Source organism: Manacus candei, unplaced genomic scaffold, assembly GCF_025592945.1.
Source record: "Manacus candei isolate 608988 ecotype Guabito, Panama unplaced genomic scaffold, ASM2559294v1 h1tg000034l, whole genome shotgun sequence".
Taxonomy (NCBI): domain Eukaryota; kingdom Metazoa; phylum Chordata; class Aves; order Passeriformes; family Pipridae; genus Manacus; species Manacus candei.
The window spans coordinates 10,779,006-10,791,654 of NW_026138082.1; the positions used below are offsets into that span (position 1 = coordinate 10,779,006).

Below are 12,649 nucleotides of genomic sequence, written 5' to 3' on the forward strand. Positions count from 1 at the left end.
TATTCATAAGCAGCATATTCAGAGTCAAGATCTGGAAGAAAGTCAATAGGCATTAACAAAATTAGGAGTACAAAGTCATTTATTCTTGGTTAAATCATACTGATTTTCTATGATATGAAGACAATGACTCATTACCACAGCTTGGTGAGGACAGCAAGCCCTGTCCTGTAACTTTGTAGGGCTCAGTCTGCTGTGACTGATGGATGGGAGAAGGCAGCTACAAAGGAGTACACCTTCCCTTCCATGCAAACCTCTGTGGAGGCTCCAGCCGCAACCACATGGAGACAACTGCCCATGAGAGGCCCCAGGATGGCACGACTACAGCTCAAAACACGCTACAGAGAGTAAGGAGAGAGACAGATGTTCCACGTTTTCTCAGGTCTGTGATGTCCTTAAGAGCAGGACCAGCAGAAGAAGTAATGAAGACAATCACAAAGCTCCAAATAGAATAAACGTGTGGATTTGCAATAAGAACTATCACCCAGATAGTGAGGAAATACAGACTGGATAGTTCTGGATAAAGCCATGACAAACCATCCTCACAGCAATTTCCAGTGGCAGAATTCAACCACACATACCATCCAGCACTTCGCTGACTAGGACCAAACCTGACCACACACTTTATTGCTTTATTGACTCTCCCAGGTAACTTCACAAGGGCTAACAGGAATGATCACCATTCCTCAGTTTGGCAGCTCTTTAGAAACCACACTGACAGTTAAGATATATATAAAACTACTTCAAAAATCATCAGGTGGTTGCAGAAGAACCAAAGCACCTTCAGCAGAAGAATGTGGCCAAACCCTGTAACATTTAGGGACTATGAAGAGTTCGTTACAATAGTATAAATGTGTCTGGTGGGGGGAGGAACCACCAACCCAAAAGCACTGAAGCAGATTGCAAATTCAACTGTATTGAAATCTATACCTTGAGGTTTCCTTAGTTAACTCGCACTGCAAGCTAAAGAACTGTTCCAGGACACACATATGAACCTTAATTATCTGCATAGCTGTGAAGCCAGACCTATGTAGCTAACTGTCTGCAAAATCTCCAACCTAGCAGTTGTGAGTGAATCTGCTACAAGTTTGCTTGATACACAGGGCTCGAAAGAATAAAGGTTTAGGCCTTCTGCACTCAAAATATCAGTTTTTAAAGTTAAAAGAATTTCTTACTCTCATATTACACTACATCATTACAAGCTACATCTTCCAAGAAAAACTTTACCAAGCAACTCAGCCTCTTCTGAAAATGAGGGGGTTTTATTCAGGTGGGAAATCATGACCTGATAAAGTATTAAAAATTAAAAGGAGAGTGATGGATGCTTGCCCATGGAAGAAAATGCTAATATATAATGTGCTTTGAAAAGCTTGTCACTTAGTCCTAGATTGAAAGAGCATTTCTCATGATTTCCAATATCAGCAGAATCGAACAGTAAAGAACACTAATTATTCCAGGGAAAAAAACAAAACAAAACAAAATTGATTAAATCCTAACTATTTTAGTTCTTCCCATCTGCATCAATTAGTGGATGTTCAACTGCAGAAAAAAAAAAAATTGTGACATTGCAGCCACTAACTGAACCGGACATTGGTTTATATTGATAACTTCACCAAATAAACTACTTAAAAGAGAAGAGAGGTCTATTTACTCCTGTCACATGTGCACAGAAAGATCATTCCAGCAATGAGAGCAGAGGAGCGGGTGAGGAGCAGAGGAGGTGGGTTAGGAAAGGATGGCACTGTTAGGACCACGAGCTTGCCCAGCTGTCCTTGAAGTTATCTGATCTTCTTGTGGATCATTAAAAACTAAAAACAGGCAAAGAATTGTGTCTTTATGTAGTATCAGTTCTGAACAGCCACTCTGCTTTGTGGATGCTTTTTCCTAGGACACTTCTACCACTTCTTAAGAAGCAGAAATTGCAGGTGTCTCCGCTAGCATCTCCCACACTAGTTCATGACTCACCTCTGACATGGGTATCTTGTTAACATTTACAGTCAGGAACAAAGAAGGTGGAATTTCTGGTGACTAAAACTTCCACAAACTGGAGGCATTGCAACACCACAAATTATCAGGTTTCTGAATGAAAGATCTTCCCAGAGCATAAGGGTTTGGACATGATCTGCCCATGGGCATGTCAGACCTGCCCATTCAGTCACCACAGCTCTTGACCACACTTGCTGAGGTCAGGGGCTCTCCTCCACATCACTGTGTGACCCCCCCAAGGTCATGGGCCCTCTTCCACTTCACTGTATTACCCACACTGAAGTCATAGCCTTCCTCTACTTCCCTAGCAGCTATCCTGGAAAGGTTAATGCTCAAACAGGTACAGGAGACTGCAACCAGAAGAAGGCAGATGCAGTTACACCCTCAGTGAGAGCTGGGTTTCCCATTCCCAAGCTGACTTCTCCTTGTAAATTACTCAGGAGATGCTGCAGGCAAAAACCCTGGTATCTGCTGTGGATGTCCTGGCTTTCCTCTGAATCCCTCTGTAACATGCCTCACTGCCATCTCTCTGATGGCAAGAGAAGGTAAGAGAAGTCCTGACACTCTGCTTGACCATCCAACCTCTATGCCTGTTAGAAAAGAAAAACATATACATATATGTATATATAAACATAAATATATTTAACTAATGTAAAACTCAAAAGTACAATTTAAAGACTTCTCTCCACATATTTTACAGCTTTTTGTCTTCTTTTGGGAAGCTACTATTTTCCACAAAGGCTACAGTTCTCATTATCACTATTTGAGCTACCTGAGAAACAAGTGTTTGTATAAGAAATGCGTTCAAATATTTAAAGGAAAATCTATTCCACCATACTGACAAAAAGCAAACCTTCAGGTTCAGTGTGCAAACTTTTACCTTAGACAATGATCTCTGAGTCAGCATGGACTTAAATTTCATAATTTTTTTGCATCACTTCTTCATAAATTATTGACACTAAACCCAAACTTTTCTATGTATTTTTTGCAATGCTTGTAATTGTAATCTGCATTTTCATTTTGAACACTATAATTTTGTCACAAATTACATTAGAAGATCACGTTATTAAGCCATTCAAAAGTACTTGTACTAAACTAGAATAAGCAATTTTAGCAACCAATGCCAAAACAGGTAAGAGAGTCATAGATGTTTTAAAAAGAAATGATCATTCACAAGAAACAGACACTGACCTACCAAAACTGCAAAACTAACAGGTAACATTGCAATGAGATGTGCATGGAATCTTGTCCCATTAAATGGAGATAGGTGTGCAACTTTTTGTCCCAACGCTGACAGCTGCCAAAATATAACTTCTTGTCACGAGGAGTGGTAGGTTAGATCATGGTGGAAAAAAGCAAACTTCTGTAGGAACTCCTCTTGCATTTTGTCTGAATACCTCAAATAATTAGCATGTGTTTTCACACACGTTGCAATTGACTTTATTGCTGATGAGAAGAGCAGCATCTATAAAATCAAATTAATCCGTTGGAAATAGTAACATGCTAAAATCATGACAGTTATGTCAACTGAAGAGCTATTTTGTTCAACCATGTCAGTTTTACCACTAATCTAAATATTTTGCAAAGTTTTTTAAAAATGGGAGAACAATTAAGTCTTCTAACTGAATTCAATGACATTTTAGTACTAAAAAATGCAGGGTAAGTCCATGAAAACAGAGAGGTGAAAAGGTCAATAGAAACTAATTCTCATATATATGTTGTCACTTGGTTACAGAGAAACATATCCAAATACAGTAAAATTAAGTGGTAGATAGAGCAGAACCAAGAAAACTATAAGCTTATCTTTGTGCTGTAACAATCACAGTAAATCTACTGACCAAATTCCCAAGCTGTATAGCTCCCACATCAGCAAGTAGTACTACTGAGTCCCTTGCAAAGCTGTGGGGCTGGACACCAGGGCAGGAAACTCCCATGTCTCAAGATAAGAGCAGTCAGAAGTACTTCACCCATCTTTTGGTCAGTGAGCTAAAGCCGGTGACCATCTGTCTCTCCAACAAAAATGCTGGAAAGGTGTAAAAATCACTGCTTACAACTTGAAAAATACCTATTATGACCTTAACCACCAGGGGACATTACTTCATTTCTTCCTCTGATTTTTTCACTATGAAAAATATGCTACATCATAATTATATAATGTACAAGGTATTTCAAAGCTTAAATACTGAACACCCAAACATAATTCAGAATTACATCTGCAATAAATAAAGACTAGCTCAGGTACCCAGGTGTTAGTATTGCACTTGTTATGAAGTGATCTGAAAGACCTTGAAAGAAGCTTTGTATCAACTTATATTTCTGAATAACAGCTGTGCTATGAAAATCCTAACAGCAACCAGAAACAACCAGTTCCTATAGGGATTATCAGTATATGACATCATGTCAGCAGTCAAGATTTAAACTTGTGTCTGTCCTTTGATCTACACACGAAACTCAACAGATCCAGGCAGAGCAGTACACAGTCATGTGAGATGACAACTCCAGGAGAGTGGAGGGTTGCATCCATTCTCCATCATGCTACAGATAAGACAGCAACAGCAAAGTATTTTTATAAGTTTACAGTAAGATGTGTAAAATAGCTGTGATGGAAGTTTCATCTGTTAATTCCTTTCATTGAAAAGTTTATTTGTCTATTTTACCTCTGTTTATATAAAGTAACAGGGCATATGCACAGTGAAGGCATAACTTTCTCTCTGCCTCAAGTAAAACCAGGATTTAAATTTTCTGCATATCCAAACCATATCTGTGAATTTGGAATTTCCTTCTATTTTATAATATATCCTCCTATATAAATGCTTTCTTGATAATTTTTGGTTGCACTAACATGACTATTCTTAATCCTTATTGTGATCTTTTATTCCATACTTCACACTACAGAATGAATAAGGAAGTAATGTTGATATCCAGAATCCTGCAGATGATCATTCCCAACCAGTACAGACATGCCTGTTAAGGCATCCACATTCAATGAATGAAGCCCAATCATTTTTACCATCAAAGGCATAAAACTATAGGCTACCACAGAAAGACTTCTGCTAGAGCAACAGCACTTTATCCTGCACTTTATCATACTTTGAAAAGGCCACTTTAATTATTAAAAATAGGGTTTTTTCCTTGCAGAAATGTTTTCATGAACGCTAACACTAATGGAAGGGCAAAAGGATACACGTTTGTCTGCGCCATTAATGATCCAGAAGGCAATCAAGCCCCTCAACCATGAGTTACACTGTTACAGCACATAGGACACTTCTGGGGCCTAGGACTATGACAGTAACAGCACTGCAGAAACGCAGAACAAAAGCGCTTCTACAATCTGGGTGGTGAAACAATACACCTTTGGCAGCTGCTGAAAAGTAAGTCATCTTCCTGGCCCTTGCATGGAGACCCACTCCAAGTCAGTAAGGCTGTAAACCCTTCAGTGTGGGGTATTGGGAACATCACTTAGGGTTTCCTCTGACAGCAACCCATGGCCCTGAAGCACAACCAACCCTCACAAGAAGAGAGAAATGGAACGGAATGCCTGGGGCAGACAGGAGAGTGGCCTCTGCGTAGATCCAGTGGTACAAGCATGGAGCACAAAAAAACTGGAAAAACTTCAGAGGGTGATTGCAATGCCCAGGAGGCACAAATAAAGGACAGGGAAAAAAATGATTATATGTGCAAAAGGGGAAAGCCAATTTTACTGCTGTCAGAATTCTTTCTTGTGCCTAACCCAGTCATCTCAGACAGCTGCATGCCATCCAGCTTCCCTCACTTCTGAGGAGGCCGATTACAACATCAGAAATATCTGATACCAAAACAAGTGTTTCCATTTCAGACTTTAACTTCTATCCTCTTTCCAACTAACTCTTCTTTGCTAGCCTTTACTCTTCCAAATATTTGTAAATGTTTTAAGTTTGTTGTTGTTGTTGTTGTTGTTCTCCTCTAGGACATGTAATTAACAGTTTTAATCTTCCCTGCTTATTGTTTTAATTGTCCTTCACTCAATTGACTTCAAGATGTTGTAACTGAATGTTGTGCTTCTGCTGGAGTTTTACAAAACTAGTTCTCACTCTCTGTATATCTATATCTATCTACAGACTCCAATAACTGAAGATATCAAACATTTTTATTTTTAAAGAAGGTCCACAGGTCATCATACTAACAGAGAGGAATTCTAAAATGCATCACATCCTTCAGCTGCTATGTGATCAAAACTATGCTTCCATATCCTGTTTATAACTCAGTGTTGCACACAGAACTATATTAAAATTTTATTTTTATTGTGATGGTTTTGGCTGGGACAGAGTTAATCTTCACAGTAGGTGGTATGGGGCTATGTTTTGGATTTGTGCTGCAAACAGTGTTGATAATTTAGGGATGTTTTAGTTACTGCTGAGCAACATTTATACAGTCAAGGACTTTTCTGCCTCTCCCCCCCATTCCACCAGCAAAGGGGCTGGAGGCGCACAAGGAGTTGGCAGAGACAGCTGATGCCAACTGACCAAAGGGATCTTTGCTAACTGACCAAAGGGATATTGCATACCATAAGGTGTCATGCTCAGCGTATAATACTGGGGAAGAAAGAAGAGGGGCATGTTCAGAGTTATAGCATTTGACTTCCCAGGTAACCATTACATGTGACACCTTGTTTTCCTGAGGATGGTTGAACAACTGCCTGCCCATGGGAAGTGGTGAATGAATTCCTTGTTTTGCCTTGCCTGCGTGTGCAGTTTTTACTTTACCTGTTAGACTGACTGTATCTCAACGCACAAAGTGTTCTCATTTTTCCAATTCTTTTCCCTATCCCACTGGGGAGGGTGAGCAAATGGCTGAATGGGGCTGAGTTGCCAGCTGGGATTAAACCATGACAATTATATAAGTTAAATTATTGTGACAGCATATAGGAGCACCAGCAAAGTCCAAAGGTGCTGATGCTAGTCAATTTATGAACCTAAGGACCTTGCAATCTAAGCAATTTAAATCAACACTTACTTTTATATTATCTACATATCATCTTATAATGTGAGTATGCAGACGCCAAATGTGTACTCACTTAGAGGAACTTCTGTTTCACTTGTTACAGGATAAATTTCACTGTGTTTGTAGACTAAATTGCACCACCCTACCTGGTAGTTAAATCTCTCTGTAGATCACTATGTTCATTGTTATCGGTACAAATCACTGCTGCTTTCAGCAGCAGTTATCTCATTACCTAGGGTTTCTCTAGATATAGATATAGCATGTAGTTCCTCTCTCTCCTCACAGATATAGTATACACGTACCCAGATGCAACTGATTTTTTCAAGGTACAAATTTGGAGAGACAATAAAATGTATTGTCGTGTAGTTCCTTCAGGGCTATTACTGTCCTCACCACTCCCTAGAATACCCTTAACAAAAACAGAATACCCTTGGTAAAAGTGACAACTACATTTTCAAGGACAGAAGCCTCAACTGCGGATGGAGTTAAAAGGCTATGTTATTCCTGCAAAATGTAGTTGTTCACAGTGTGCATGAACAAGTTGTGAGCAGGTGTCAAGACAACCATTAAATTATGGGTTAATTTTGAAATTTAGAATCTTATGATCTCATTTCTGACTGTAAGTTGTGCAGGTATGGCTCTCATAGCAGAACTGAAACCAGACAGATAGTTTGGGCAAAAAGTGTAATGCGCCATGGGTGCAATGATACAATTAAAAGGCTTGAAAGGGACACGATATCCCCAGAAATGCCTGTAAATAACTTTTCAAAATACTTCAACAACTCTAGATAGCCACTTGCTTAGAAAGCTTACCAGGTTTATACAAAATGTTCAGCATTTTTAATATTTCTGATAAAAAACCCCACAAACAAAATAGAAACATAAACTAGGACAACCAAGGTGAAAGAACTTATATGTTAAAATTATCTTTCTCTTGTAGTGATTTACAATACCTGCCTGAGTGACCAGGGTCCCTACAATCCTTTACCTGCTCTAAACAATGCTATTGCCAATTCCTACTGTATACTCCATGAGTCTAAGAGGAAAAACAGAAAGAAAGACCAAATAATTTCAGACTGTGTACATAATGGCTGCATTGTGCCTATGCTTTCACACCTGACTGTGTCCCAAGAGCGGAGGAAAGTGTGATGCCAGCACCTGATGTGAGAAACTATTTCCAGTGCTCTGTCCTTCATGTGATCCCCAAAATGACCAAACTTCTTCAGTCAGTTCTTCACTAACACTTTACTTCTGCTAAATTTCTACTGACAAAGCATTCATGAGAGAGATCCCTGCTGCCATCAACTAAATTTCCTTTTTTCTAGAAGGCTTTAGTCCCCTCCTCTGCCCTGTCTCCATCCTGAGCAGATAACCAAGTCTACTCAAAGTGCAGTGCATAAGTGTTTTGGATTTTACTAATGCAGCACTGTCACACCTCCCCATATCCTAGTTGAGCTTAGGGGGGGTAACAGACATCAGTATAAAGTTTACCCATCTAAACAAAAAACTAGCTCAAAGGAAGCCAAATGCAGAATCTATTAAATCATTTATATTAAGTATGTAGCTGCAGTCTCGAACACAAACTGGCACCATGCTTTAACAGCTTTAGGGGCTACACTACTGTAACTAAGCTCTTTAATCTACCGTATCTGAAGGGAGACAGCAAGGAAGGTATGAACAGCCAGGACAAACTTGCTGCTGAGATATCATATTTACCAATTAAATACAACTTGCTAAGCAAAAGTCATATTCTCTTTCATTCACCAGACACTTGGATTACTGAGTCTAAATGACGAAACAATGGTTACAGAAAGTTGTTATTTTCTTTATTTTTTTTTAATTCCTTCAAGAAGAAAAAACAAAATAAAATTCAAAAAACCAGCAAAAAACCCCACAAACAAACCAAAGAAGGGGGCTTTATTTCTTGCAACATATCCAGGAACAATAGCAGTAGCAACTAAGTTTCTTTCTGCTCATTGCTATAGTATGCTGTGAGTGCCAGATGTGCAAGTTTCCACACACAAGCCTAAGAATGTGACTGAGTTTTGGTTAAATGCAATCACTTCTGAGAGAAGGGACACTTCAGTTTTCCAAACGGATTTACAGCCTCATTTAACACTAGTTTTCACTGGTCAGACTACTGGGTACTGATGGATGTGACCATTTCCCTAGTAGTATATAAACTCCCTATGTCCATTCACAACCCAACAGCTCCCTGGTGAATGTGAATGACTTTCTACCATCACTGATCTAGGCTTTATTTGAATTTAGTTTTAAAAAAGCTTATGTACCTGGTGTCATTGTCCTTGAGAAAAAGGAATCGTACATACAGACCTTATGAGCTTTTAAAAAGTACCAAGACGTCACTCTAAAACTAGCTTTCAGCTACTCCTTTTTACTTATAACTGTATGCAACCTGTGAAAATCACATCTAACATCTGACCAGGTAATTAAACACATTTTTCTCTCCCCTGTAGTGCAGATATTTACTAAATATTTAGTTCTTGATAACTAATACACAGTGTAATTAAAACTGAGCTTCCTTAGGGAACCAAAATCAATCAGTTTTTAACATGGGCAACCAATGGTTCAGTTCATGTATTTCTTTCTCTCAAACCATATTCTCTATGACCAAAGAATAGGTTGTAAAAGAGACTGTATGTAAATATGCACTGGAAAATCAGGACCAACTGTCTCCTGAGGTTAGTCTTCACTGTAGAGGATACAGATACGCTTATAAACTATTCTCATCTCTTGCTCCCTTATTATTTTAAGAGCACTCAGATTTTTCTCATAGCAACTCAGAATTATGAAAAACATCACAATGCTTCAAACAAAACAACAAAAGCATGCTCTTACTTTGAATAACGAGAAAATGACGTTTTCTTAAAGGACCAGTAGCTCTGTCCCAGTAAAATACTCTGATTAGTATTTTTTGGTTTCATGTCCCAGTGAAGTTTACAGATAGCCAAGATAGTTCATCCAGATACAGTTTACAGATAGTTTACAGATAGTACAGATAGCTCGTCCAGAACTGCTACTTGGTTGCCTTCCCCTGAAAACTTTGTTTATATGTCTTACTTTCAATAACCCAAATTAGCCATGACACACAGCAAAAAACTCATAGTTGAAATAATATTTAGCGCTTCTGTAGAGAGATGCACCCAAGGATCTACAAGTAGTTATGAAACAAATTAATTAATTAAACTTCTCAACACCCCAGTGAAGCAAGCAAGCACATTTATCTGTTTTATGGGGAAGGAAACAGAGCCATGGAGAGGTGGAGTGACTTGCCCAAGGTTACACAGCAAGAGTCTTTCAGAGTAATAAAGAGCATCTGAATTATTGATTTCCACTGCTGCCCTTCAGCTTAATTGTTCCTTTTTTGAAATACTGCAGCGAGTTATAATAATTGCTGGCATGATAAACATAATGGCAATATTTAGGCTGAGATTTTCTTTGGTTTTGTTTAGACTATATTAAAATTTTAGTGTTATTTAAATTGCAGTTGATCTTCTTAGAGTGACCAAAAGTCTCCAAGTAGTTGAGCAATATTTCTTGTACTTCATTCACAGTTGTCTCTATTTGTTATGTTGCCATTGCTTATGACTGAAAAACAAGCCACTCCAGCTTGAAAACAGAGGAAAATATCACACCTTTATACTGATTCAAGAGGGAACAACAGAAGAGCAGCGAAGGTGGCTATCATCATTCACACCAAACTGAATCTTAAGAGTTGGTATGAGATGCACCAGATGATGATGTACTGCTTCATGCAATACTAGCTACAGGAATTGCAACTCGCTGCTTGGAGCTGAGGAGACTGAGCTTTCCCAGTTAACAGTTCTGGTCCCAGGTCACTTAGGCTTTTACAATTTAAAAAAAAAAGAAGAAAAAAAAAAAAGAGAAGTGGCAGGAAGTTGCATAGGGCTAATCCGTCTGTTCCCGTCTCTCAGCTTGCCTAGGTGCAACACAAGGATGCTTACCTTTCACACACGCATGTTTGGTAGGCTGAACTCAGTAGCAAAAGGTTCGGATGCTCCTGCGGTCACGGTGCTGCGGAGGAGTAGAGCCTGTTACACACGCTGCCCACAGGTAAAGCTTTATACAGCAAGCGCCACGTTCCCCTGCGCGTATCCACCTCCCCCGGACCCGCGGGGCCCATCCTGCGGGCTGCCCTGCACCCCACGCCGGGTGCGGATGTCCCGACAGCAGCCCCGCACCGCCGGGGCAGCCCGGAAAAACCCATGCCTGGAGGCTGCTCCCAGCGGGACGCCCCAGCCACCACCCCGCGCCCACCCCGCACCTGGCCCGCCCGGTCCCGCCGCCCGGCCCCGCCGACACTCGGTGCCCACCACGGCCGACGGCGCCCTCAGCGCGCCCCACGGCCTGGGGACGCGTGTGCCGGGGACGGGGGGAGCGCTGGGACCGACCAAATCCGCAGGCACCCGGCGCCCCCAGCCCCGCGCCAAGCCCGCCCCGCCGCCACCCGCGCCGCGACCCGCCGCGGAGCGCAGGGACAGCCTGGAGGGGCCGGGAGCGCTGCCCGGCACCGCGCGGGCACTCACCGCGGCGCCGACCCGCCTCTCGCCTGCCAGAAAGTTTCTCCTCCGCAGCCTCAGGGGACGGAGCCGGGACGGGGCGGGGTGCGCTTTTCAACGCAGGAAGAAAGTGACTCCCCCCTCCCGCTCCACCTCCCGCTTCCCCGCCCTCCTTCCGTACCTCTCCACGTCCTCCTCCTCCACCTCCCTCCGCGGCCCCGTCGGCCCCTCGCCATGGCGGCATTAGGCAGCGGAGCCCGCCGGGCTCTCACGGTCCCGCCGCCGCGGGCAGCGCCCGGTCCGGCCCGGGGCGCTCCGCTCGCTCGTGTCTGTTTATTCCTGGCTCATACATGGTTTTTCCTTTCCCGACCGCTCCTCCCCGGCTCGAACTTCGCGGAAATACCCTACTTCTCCCTTTTAGCGGGAGGACTCGTTTCTCTGCGCGGAATGTGTTTGTCCCAACACCAGAGTGTCGGCAATTTGATTCCCTGCTGCACCGAGTACGGCAGCGGTACCACGGTTCGGGCAAGGGTGGCTCTGGGGGTGACCAGCATCCCGGGTGACCCATTCATATTCAATGTCCATCCCTTGTGCTGTCATCATACTTCATGAGAGTAATAAGACCTCCCATCCAAAAGTTCCCTCAAGCCAGCAAAGAAACAAAAGCCGATTTGTCAATCTACTCTTTTAAGTATGGTGTGACTACTAACATAAACATAAAAAAACCCCAAACTAAAACAAAAACCAAACAAGAGGAAACACCAAAAACCAACCAAAAAACCACCCCCAAAAACCAGCAAAATGCCGTGACTGTTCAAGTCAATCATCATATTTTGCAGTCACACAACTGAAAATACTTCAGAAGGTAATATAAAAGAGGATAAAATAAATGATCCTTTTGAACATTCTCTTTTCTTTCTCAGTCACTATAACCAAGACAAAGTTTGAAGTGAAGAATTCCAAATGTTTGTTGAGTTTCAAAAGCTGAGTGTTTTTTATTGACTTCAGACTACCTTACATAAATGAAATTAAAAATATTTTTATGTGGTTGATCACGATGATGTCAAACTACCTGAAGTTTACATCTCGCAGAGCTTATTCCTCATTTTAGTAATGTGTTTACTGATGTCGCTGAAGCAGTCAGC

General features: G+C 41.5%; 1 protein-coding gene across 6 annotated transcripts in view; it reads right to left on the minus strand.

Moving 5' to 3' along the window:
- Positions 1–11,691, minus strand: part of DSE (dermatan sulfate epimerase) — a 45,842-nt gene extending 34,151 nt beyond the window's left edge. For all 6 annotated transcript variants that reach the window (XM_051792135.1, XM_051792136.1, XM_051792134.1 and 3 more), the window contains exons 1-2: positions 11,532–11,691; positions 10,950–11,019 (exon numbers count right to left, since the gene is read on the minus strand). The gene's annotated coding sequence lies outside the window, so the exon portion shown is untranslated. The remainder of the gene's footprint in view (positions 1–10,949; positions 11,020–11,531) is intronic.
- Between the last annotated feature and the right edge of the window lie 958 nt (positions 11,692–12,649).